This window comes from Narcine bancroftii, chromosome 2, assembly GCF_036971445.1.
Source record: "Narcine bancroftii isolate sNarBan1 chromosome 2, sNarBan1.hap1, whole genome shotgun sequence".
NCBI classification, from domain to species: domain Eukaryota; kingdom Metazoa; phylum Chordata; class Chondrichthyes; order Torpediniformes; family Narcinidae; genus Narcine; species Narcine bancroftii.
The window spans coordinates 317,598,377-317,610,025 of NC_091470.1; the positions used below are offsets into that span (position 1 = coordinate 317,598,377).

The 11,649-nt window shown below is 38.3% G+C and overlaps 1 protein-coding gene across 1 annotated transcript in view; it reads right to left on the reverse strand.

The window, feature by feature from the left end:
* Positions 1 to 10,430, reverse strand: part of dlgap1a (discs, large (Drosophila) homolog-associated protein 1a) — a 615,703-nt gene extending 605,273 nt beyond the window's left edge. Inside the window, exon 1 of the mRNA XM_069921771.1 lies at positions 10,302 to 10,430. The gene's annotated coding sequence lies outside the window, so the exon portion shown is untranslated. The remainder of the gene's footprint in view (positions 1 to 10,301) is intronic.
* Positions 10,431 to 11,649: the final 1,219 nt, after the last annotated feature.

Below are 11,649 nucleotides of genomic sequence, written 5' to 3' on the forward strand. Positions count from 1 at the left end.
GTGAAATGGGTAATTAGGTCCAAAATTGGCTTTATGATAGAAGGCAAAGGGTGATAATGGAAGGTTGCTCTCTAATTCTAAACACCATCTGCTGGAGGTTCTCAATGGATTGAGCAGCATCAGTAGAAAACTGATAGGACAGCAATGCTGTTATATTACCAGCGATTGGGGCCAGGTTTTGAATCCTGTGCTGTCTGTAAGGAGTTTGTACTGATAAAATACATCTTAAAAAAGGGAAAAATTGTGAGGTTTCGTTATTAGGTCACATTTCACAAGAGTAGTCTTTATGTCTGCAGTTCGCTTTGTAGAAACAATGGGAAGAGCTTGTGAGAATTTTAGAAGTTGGTGTTAATGGACCAGCATGTTTGAACAGTGTCCAGGCTCAAGAATGGAGTGATCTTTTGCTGCTAGACTGGTGGCAGAGTTTTAAATTCCTTTCTGAAGTTTGTTGTCCTAAGAGGGATCATGTGGTTTTACAAACAGAGAGGAAACATCCATTGTTTGGGAGAAAGAGCCACTGAGTATCCTGCAACAGTTTGTGTTGAAGGCTGCAAATGAGCAGACCTGCTACATAACCCCATTTCAAGATGGGTTTTGAGTTCTGAGTTCAGCCTATTCTAAATCACCGTAGTCAATTGCAGAGATTGCGGCTGGTTATGGTTTCTCCTGGAATAGAGGGAGAAAGAAGAACTCTTTATGGTAACCTGGAAGAAGGGGGGTTATCTTTAGGAAAAACCCAAGAGGGGTCAAGTTTCTTTGGTAAGACACTTTGATTGAAGGCATTCAGTTTGTGTGTCCAACAATATCTCTCTGAAGCCAACAAAGACCTTCCTGAGTAGTAACAACTTAAGCTAAAGCACCAGAGCCTAGTAAAGATAATAAGTGTTTAATTCTGTGCACAGTATGGAAGATTGCCTGATACCAGTGAACTTGGAGAAGTGAAAAATGAATGATTGAACAGTGAATAATAACTTTCCTGAACACATAAATATTACATACATGTGTGTTTATAATTAGAAAGGGGTTAATTTAGGTTAAGTATTGATATTATTAAGAAAAGAAACCAGTTTTCTTTAAGTAGCCATTGTCTTGATGAATTTCTGCTGCTGTTGCATTTTGATTCCTTTGGGCTTGTAACAGTACATTCTCCCCATGTCTGTGTGGTCTTCCCTGAGGGTTCTGGTTTCCTTCCACCATTCAAAAAAAAAACATACTGGTAAGGGTTTTGGATTAATTGGGTAGCATGAGCTTATGGCCTGTTACCATGCTGTATGACTGAATTTAAATTAAAAAAGAATGATCGATGTTTCTGGTTGGTGCTCTTCATGAACTCTCCTATTGGAAGTCAAAGACCAGTGGTGGACCACAGGGATTGGTGTTGAAGTTGTCCACACAAGCACTATAAAGACGCTACTGTGGCATCCTGCCAAGAGAACTAGAAACTTCGGCTGCTGATGGATCCCACTGGCAAGCCCTGTGCTATGAAGCCTACACCAGTTTTGAAGACAGGCGATGCCAAAAACTGATGGAAACCCATGAACAGCATCACAAAGCAACAGCCATTGTTATTTCAAAAACTGACGTCATGTGCCCCCATTGTGTTAGACTTTGCACTTCCAGACTGGGACTGCAAAGTCACCTTTGTGTCCACAGATGAACTGCACAACAATGTGTCTTCCTTGATGTGAATGTAAGAGGTATGATAAATTATTCTGTGGATATTGAGGTTATGGATAGCGAGAAAGGTTATTGAAGACTGCAGCAAGATCCAGATCAGCTGGAAAGTTGAGGTGAGTGATGAAAATTGGAATTTAATCATGAGCAAGGTAATGCATTTTGCGAAGTCAAATGTGAATATGGCATATACAGTAAATTGTATGTAACTAAAGGGCTGAATAGCCAAGAAACCTTAGAGTTAAGTTCATGGTTCCATGAAATTGGCAAGACAAGCTCATAAAGGCAGTTATAGGACATGCTTGTTATTGTCAAGTCAGAGAATACAAAAGTTTGGTTGTTAAATTGCCAAACACTGGTTAGACTACACTTTCAGTCCTGGACTGCACACTGGAGGAAGGATATGGTTGCCCTGGAGAGGGCACGAAGGAAATTTGCCAGGTTATTGCCTGGTTTGGAGGACAAGTTATGGCGAGAAAATGGACAGGCTGGGCTTGTTTTGAAATGAAGGCGATTTAGGGCTAACGTGATAGAAGAAGACAAGATTATAAGAGGCATAGATAAGGATAACTGATTAGAATATTTCCCCCAAGGTAGAGGCATCAAAACAAGAGGGAAGATGTTTAGGTGAGAAGAAGGTACTTTAAAGGGGATTTGAGATTAAAGTTTTATTTTATGGAGTGGTTGATATCTGGAACTCGCAGCCAGGAGGTGGTGGAATCAAATGCAATCACCTCTTTAGGCTTTTGCAGGTGCATTCTACGCTAAGAATGCGCCTAAAGAAGCAGATGCGGCCCTTTAAATTGCCGTTCAGGTGGCAGCGTTTAAAGTGCCACGCTGGCCACCTGAAGGACACAGCTACACAGGATGCAGCTCTGAGCGCACTCTGGCTCCTGCCCAGTGTCAGCTGTGATCAGCAGCCTGACCCTTTAACATCCATTTTCAGCCAGCTGCATTCAGGTGGCTGGCGGAGCCACTGAGCTGAGCTGATTATACCTCTCAGAGGAGGGTTAAATAGCTCGCCTCAAGAGCGCCTCCTGCACGTTCACATATTGTCTAAACATGCGGCTTGACATGCAGGGCAATTGGCCATCTGAAAGTGAGAGCCCTTCAGACAGGCACATGAATAGGCAAAATGTACAAGGATATGGATCAATTATGAGCAAATGGGATTAGTTTAGATAAGTAAAATGGTCAGCAAGGACACAATTGGCTGAAGGGGCCATTTCTATACTGTATGTCTACAATTTATATTAACAGCCTATATACATGTGAACATTTTACATAAGTGATTCTGATCATTTGTTCAATTGTGGGTAGGCAATTGTCTGATATTGATTATTGTTATTCTTTTGTTAACATTTTAACTACAATGAGTATTCAAATAATTGCGTAAAATTATTTGTCTCTATTTAAATTTATATTCAGTTTTAAAATCTTAGAAATTCCAAGCAAGAAGTTTAACATGGCATGATGAATAACACCAAGTCATTTATGAATTATAGAAGAAAAGCAGCAGGATTGGAAAGCAACTTAAGAAAGGTGTGGCTAAAATAAGAAAGGTGTGGCTAAAATAAGAAAGGTGTGGCTAAAATAAGAAAGGTGTGGCTAAAATAAGAAAGGTGTGGCTAAAATAATACAGGTGTGGCTAAAATAATACAGGTGTTGCTAAAATAAGAAAGGTGTTGCTAAAATAATACAGGTGTTGCTAAAATAATACAGGTGTTGCTAAAATAATACAGGTGTTGCTAAAATAATACAGGTGTTGCTAAAATAATACAGGTGTTGCTAAAATAATACAGGTGTTGCTAAAATAAGAAAGGTGTTGCTAAAATAAGAAAGGTGTTGCTAAAATAAGAAAGGTGTTGCTAAAATAATACAGGTGAAAGGATATGTTTAAAAATCTATTTTGCATTACAGTAAATCTTTTCAAATGCTTGTTGCAAGTGGGGTAGGGGGAATAATATGGTGCAACTTTAAATAACAGTCCGTCAACGCTTTGCATTGTACAAATTGTCAGTTGCAATTAGGGAGGAGAGGATTTGAGTCTTCCCATGGAGATAACACAGACTAATGAACAATGAGTAGAAGACTACTCCAAATGAATATTCATGAAGCACAATGAAAAAACATATTTGGTCTCAGTCCACATTAAAAATGGAGAAGGAAAGAAGGAGAACTGCAGCAGACAATTGTTTACAATTGAATGGGACGCAAGAGGGGCACTGGAAAACTGAAATGAGAACAGCAGTTTAGTGAGCTTTTGAAAAAGGAACAATCTGCATCTTGAGAATTAATGATCTGATAAGTTGACATTTTGATATAGTAAAATTATTGGAACCAATATTACAAGCAAATATTTAAAGTTAAATTGGGAAAGTGGGCCAAGAAATGGCATGTAACTGCCAAGGAATTTAACTTGGAAAAATGAGAGGTTAAACCAGGGCAGGATTTATACGGTGAATGGTAGGATCTAAGCGAGTGTTGGAGAAGAACATATGGGATTACAGATACACAGTTCCACAGAAGTGGCAACGCAGGTGGACAGAGTGCTGAATGTGTTTGACACATATACCTTCATTGGTTAGGGCACTGAGTTCAGAAGCAGGGACATCATGTTACAAATGTGCAGATGTTGGTGAGTCCATGCTTGGAGTATTGTGCACAGTTTTGGTTATTCAGCTATTGGAAAGATAATTATAAAGGAGATACCAGATAGGCTGGGACTTTCCTTCATGGAGGACAGGAGGCTTAAGTGAGACCTCGTCGATGTTTATAAAATCCCAAAGTATGTGATTCTAACACTAAAGGGCAAAGATTAAGATGAGAGCAGAATAATTTAAAGGGACCCAAGGGGCAGCTTCTGCATACAGAGAGTTGGGGGTGGGGTGGGTAAATGGAATGAGCGCCAGAGGAAATGGTAGAAATGGGGGCAATTCTGCTATGTTTGTCTAGGCCGATAGCAGAACGTCGAGCATTGGGGAACCTCAGGGGTGCATGCACAGCCTACTCCTATTCACACTACTGACCCATGACTACAATGTCAGATACAGCTCCAACAGTGTCATCAAATTTGGCAAGGTGATACAACAGTGCAGATAAGAGATGGAAAAATCTTGTGATATGGTGCAAGAACAAAATGAAGGAGATGATCGTGGACTTCAGAAGAACCAGGAGTGACCACACTCTGTAGTGGAGAGAGTAGAGAACATCTCTACTTAGAGATGCCCACTTAATTAGTGACCTATTGTGGATATCCACCACCACCTCACTTGTCAGGAAGGGACAACAGCAACTGCACTTTCTGAGAAGACTGAAGCTGGCAAGGCCATGAGCCATCATCGTCAGTTTTCTATAGGAGTTCTATCGAGAGTGTCCTGGCTGGCTGCATCACTGTGTGGTGTGGTTACTGCATTGGATTGTAGGTTAAGCTGCAGGACCATAAGAGTGGCAGAGAGGATCACTGGAGTCTCCCTCCCCACCCTCTCCCTCGACATGATCTATTGAGATTGTTGTCTGAAGAGGGGTCACAAAATTGTTGAGGACCCATTGCACCTCACGTACAATATATTTCAGCTGCTTCCATCGGGAAAGTGATTTAGGAGCAAGCACCACCAGGTTGAGGAACACCTTTCCACAGACAGTGAGAATGCTGAGCGACCAAAGAACTGCTCACGCTAACCATCTGAGACCCTCATATTTACAAATCAATATTTATTTAAATATATGAATACTTGTCCTGCATATGCATTGTATGTCTGTATGCGTGTTCTGCACAGTTGAGTGTCTGTATGCTTTTCACTGAGGACTGGAGAACACTGTTTCATCAGGTTGTATTTGCAGATGATAATAAACTTGAGTTGTTAATTGTAACATTAAAAATGGATTTTGATTCATGGATAGGGAAGGTTGGAAGGGATATGGCCAAATGCCGACACAAAGAACTAGTTTGTTCAGCATTGCTTGTCCACAATTATTGGAGTTTTTACTTTATAAACTTGTCTCTCTAATTTTTCACTTTGCTATTTTCTACTTTTCCTTCTATATCAGAAAGTATAAGGAATTTCAAAACATTGCTAAAGGAATGTTACAATTCTGAAAGTAATTGAAATCTTCATCTGGTGGCTTCACTGCCTCCCAAATGCCTAGCTCATCCCCATATAACAGATCCTCAGCTCGTTAGTACCAGAGAAACAAAGCTGCACTTTCCAAGCATGGTATTCCAATCTAGAACCATATTTGTGGGATATTCCAGAATTCCAGTTCATGATCAAGGTAAATTGCTCATCTCATCCACATGTTTCAATCTAGTCAAACAGGACTTGGGAGGTTTCCATTGTTTTCGTGTTATTCTGCACATCATTGAAGTATTCAGAGGTGAAATGGATAACAGGAATAAATATCAGAAGTAACTGAAGGGCGGAGCTATTGCAAACTATTTGAAAGAGCAAGTTTACTCAGCCATCAGTTAAGTAAGTCAATGAAAGTCTGAGTGAAGGTCAAAGGGAATCACAGATTCCACAAAGGATTCACAATAGATTTGAGTAAAGGTAGAAATATTGACATACATTTTAAAACTACTGCAGGAATTGGGAGATAGGATGTCAGCTAAGCACCCCATTTCACTCCCACCCTGCTGCATTAGGAGAGCGAGGCCAGAGCACTTTAAACTCCTGATGGCCAGCAGTCAGCCTGAAACATGATCAATGATAATGTACACAAGCACAGAAACTCCTACTTGCTGCAGCCAGACACTTCATTAAAAACTACATTAACTTAAGAGGTAGAGATAATAAATAGAACTTGTAGATAAATATTCACAGTTTGCATAGTGCAAGAAAAAGAAAGAAAGTTGCAATAGTGCAGACAGGCCTTCTGCGAGAGTACATTCATGACATCATGTACAACCCTTCTGCGGGCCAGGTAGAATTTCTTCTTAATTGGTTGTGCGAAACTGTTCGAGAAAAGAGAGAAATGTAAAGAAACTGTGAAATACAGAAAATAAATAATGTGCAAAGCAAGTGTCTCTAAACGAGTCTGATTGAGTTTATTGTTGAGGAGTCTGATAATGGATTTGTAGCAACTGTTTCTGAACCTGGTGGTATGAGTCTTGAGGTACCTTTACCTCTTTCCTGATGGCAGCAAGAACAGAGTATGTCCTGGGTGCTTCAGAGCAGCATTCCAAGTATATTTTCTTGAAGGTGGGGAGACTTTTGCTTGTGATGCACTGGCTGTGGCCATTATCTTTTGCAGAGCTTTCCACACAGAAGGATTGGTGTCCCCAAACCATGCCGCAATGCAGCTTGCAGCACACTTTTCCCCTCACACCTGTAGAAGTCGACCAAGATTTTCAATGTCATACTAAACCTTTGCAACCTCCTGATGTGGTTTCTTCATGATGACATTTGTGTGTTGGGTCCAGGAAAGGTCCAAGATAATGTCTCCCAGGAATTTAAATTTGCTCACCCACTCAGCCCCCAATTTGTCCATTGCAGATAGAGGTTGAAATGACTTTTTAAAAAGCTCCAGCCATTTAGTTCACATAGGTTTTATGGACACAGCCAGGTACAACCTTCTAGGATCAATACTTTCTGAAGATTCTCCTTCCTGAAGGTTCTGTACATGTTACTCTAAGCAACTGAAAGTACAAAGTTGCAGGGGGATGAGGGTGCATCAATATTTTCCCTTTAGAAGTGAGCACAGAAGGTTCTGAGCTCATCTAGAAGAGATGTTTCACATTATATGGTGAGATGGCATGCAAGTGCTCCGACAGCTGTTGAATGTCCATCTGAGGCTCTGGTTTGGTCGCGATTTGTCTTTGCATTGGTGATGATCTTCTGGAGATTGTACCTAGTCTATCTGCATATTTCTGAATATCCTGACCCGAATACCACAGATCTTCTTCACTAATTTACAAATTTCTTGGTTCATCCATGGCTTCTGGTTAAGATGCAGCCAGATAGTTTTTGTCAGAACTTAGTGGAAACTTTTAGTGGGATATTCAAAGCAGCAAATGTGCCATAGTAGGAGTTTGATGAGATTTGCAGCAAAAAAAAATTGCAAAAGGGGAGGAGGAACATGGAAAAGGTGAGACATAAGTATAGCTTGGCAGATATCAAGAATAATCCTGTTCCATTTGGCCCCAAAGATAATTAAAAGGGCCTTGAATAGCTACCTGTGCTTCCAAATTTCCTCCTTACTGGGAGAGGGGTGAGGTGGAGACAGTGGTGAAGTGATCAGCAGTTAAAACATCTGCTGTAGCCTTATGATTTAACTGGATATGAAACTACACATTTAAATAAAGGCATTATCCTCACCATCAAAGGAGTAGGTCACAGTTGAAAGGCAGGCTCCTTGTGGGTACCAGTGTACAAATCATCCAGGTTACTTGGTCTCAGCCTTTTCTCTTATTCTGGGCTGGTTGTAAGATGACCTTGTAACCATCAGTAAACTCCAACAATATCTAAATATATTTAATGAGGTTCAGGAGAGCATGTAGAAATATGAAAATCAGTTGATGTGTTAACAATATGTTAAATGTTTCCTTACAGAAGTGTGAAAGAGTTTTAAATAATTTCAAAAGCAATAATGAACATTTGTAAGATAATTCTGTATTTTAGAATGACAATGAACTCAATAGAACAATCAATACAAATATCCTCTGACCCTCCTGTGGTAATGATAGAACAGTTCAGTTTCAATGTTCATTACTGTGTTTTGCACTGGACGTAAAATAGTGACTAAAACATACTTGAGGCGAGGTTTCATAGTCCAATATGTCAACTCTCCATAGGATTATTTCCACCAGATTGACAAATTAATAATGCTGTGTTCATTGATATTATCATGTAGGTAAGATGTTGATTTTATGCGACAAACTACAGCAAATCGAGGAAAGTCACTGAACAGCCATTGTTTCAAGGAAGCTCATTTTTTACATATTGGCTCTGAACACAAGTTCAAAAGGAAGCAGTAAAAGAAATGTCATGAATTGATAGGGGTTTGAAACAACCTGTTGTTTTCATAAGTTCATGCCTGAAATTGCACTCGCTTGACAATTCGTAGTGGAACATCACAAATGGGGAAATGTTAAACTACCTTGCTGGATGGGAACCCAAAAGATTGGGTGAAATCCACAACTTTACTCTCCATTAAGGAGCAAGAAACTGCAGATGCTGAAACAGATTAATTTCCTGCCATAGGCACTACTTGACCTGTTGAGTTCCTCCAATAGGATTTTATTGCACTTAATTGACTTCAATAGAGTGTAGAATTGAGTTTAGGTGCAATATAAAAACCATCAATATATTAAATCCATCATCTTCTCAATGGCCAGAATAGGATAAGATTTTATCTGATGTGTCAGAATATATACAACCAATGATCACTTTCAGGATCATGCTTGCTGAGAAATGTTTCCGCCATTGGTGGCAGTGGACAAACAGTATTCATTCATTTTGAATCCAGACTTAATGATAATGCATTAGAAGCTAAATGCTACCAAAGGAAGAATGCATTTAAAATCAACCATTTATTACAATACCTTCTTATAGGATTTTAATATTAGACCAAAATGTTTAACATAGTTATGTTAAATATTCTACTTGTATAATTTAGAGAGCATAAAACATTAATACTTTACCATTGCATTGAAACACACTTACATGTACACAAAATTAGACAATATTATAAAGGCTTCCCTGTCCAAAACAATACAAAACAGGCTATCTAAAATAATGTGAATGAAAGATATAGGAGAAGGAATTTGCATGAGAAAGAAAATAATATTAAAGGTTAATATAAGGTGAATAATCAATAATTCATTTAAACCCATAATCATTCAAATTTTCAAATTAATTAGTCCATTCTGCTCACTTCTTTCCCTTATAATGGTTAACAGTAATTCCCGCAGCTTGTTTAGAATTAGAGTCAACCAATATATTTATTTTCATTTAAGTAAATTACATTTACTCTACTACTAGCAGTTTTCTGAAAGTTTTTTTTTAAACTTAAGACAGATTGAAAAGTTTTATTTGGTGACTATTAAATAAGGAGCAAGCTGGTCAATTAATGGAAGAAATAATATCTACCAATGTTGAGAAATTTGTAATGCAATGGAGTGATGAAGCTACTGAATATGTGGCAGCTCCTTATATTACCAGGAGTAGAAGCACCAAGTGGACTCAATGCAGGTGCATATGGCCAACTAGCAGGAAATTTGTTGGGAGTTTACTCACAATCGAAAGAAAGCTAAAATGACCAAAAAAAACCAGAATTTCTCCATAAATGATATGATATGACAGGGAAGAGCCATCTAAGGTCCAACCTGCAGCAAGGCAGACAGGGGAGCCTAGTTTATAAATTAAATAGATATACTACTACTTTGGGTAGTATTTACCTTTCAGTCAGGACCCTAGACTTTATTGACCTTTTACATTTTGGCCTTATCTGCCAGTTTGCATTAGATATTCCTGTTCCACACCCATAGAAAAAAAAGAGTCCATATGAAATACGGTTTGACTGGGTGCTGCTAAATGACATTCTCCAACACATCAGTCACCACCTATCACCTATTATTCACAGTGCATTAAATATGTATTTGTAGATTCAGGAAAAAATGAGCTGACCTTGTCTTTTTGTGTGATGTCAGTTTGCAAAGGAACCAGATCTCTTGCTGCTCCCTGGTTGTCTCATCCAAAGAAAGATTTATTAACAATGGTTTCAGTTGTCTCTTGGCTCTCATGCTTCTGTCCCTCTGGAGCACCCAGCGCTTTTTTATGCTGATTAAACCAGTTGCTGGAACACATAACAGAAGAATAAAATTTATTTTGATAGCTAAAAAATGTTTTAATTATTTTCAGCTCATTTTGGAGAGTCAGAATATTTCTTTATCTGTTGCAACAGCAATTTTATTATTATCTATCCATCATTCCTTAGTAATTTTGATATATTACATTGCATCAATGACCAATAATTAAATATATTTCAATATTCTGTGCTTTCTTGCACAAGTAGCAGGAAATGTGTCGTTTCACCAATTTAACTGAATTGATAGTAAGGTTTAAATCTAAATCAACATTGCTTGGAGTTGACTTTTTAAAGATATAGATTTAAGACCCCAACTGTTGGGTATCTGAGAGGAGCAATGAGTTCTGTCACAGTCTCCGAGGTGGGATGTGGCTGAACCAAGGATCACACATTTTTCTTATGGCTGGGAATGAAGTTTAAGATCATGGTTCTGCAAATTTCCAAATCATTTCCCACAAAATCAATCCATCTTAGATCTTCTAATCTTAATTAGGTCTTGTCTACAAAAACTTTCTTTCCTGTTCTGGTGTTTTAGGTTTCATAAGGAAGTAGGTTCTTTTTTACATTCTACCTGGTCAACCGGTGCGGACTCGAAAGGTCGACAGTTTCCGCGCCGTAAATGGTTATATGGTTAAGAAAATAAATGAGCTCTATTTTTTGTCTTTCCGTCACATCAGTGGCATTATACTATAGTTATGAAGGTTTTATTAAATAAAATGTCAGCATTGTAGATATCCCTCTTTAGATCCCTGTAAAGATAAAAATCGTAAGTAATATTTTTGCATAAAAAAGATTAGTAATTGAAGTCTTGAGAATTCCTTGTGTAAGTCTAATAATTATTGTGGCACAATGAAAATATTTGAAGAGTTCTCTATGTTCCTTAGGTTTTAGTGTACTATTCTGGGCTGTCAAAATAATCAGATCAGTCTGAAAAAGCCTTCAGTCTGGAAAAAAAGTTGCGGTTACTTTATATACCTCCCTTGGATATTTTAACAGAAGAAGAATAATTTCTATGGTAATTATGTTTATATATAGTTTACTCATGATTTTTTCAAGTATTGAAAAATACATATTATAATGAAGGAAATTATGGTATTTTGGCATTTGGGCAGTTTTAATGTACAATATATTCAATTATTTGGAAAGGAATTATATGGCAGCTCTGAA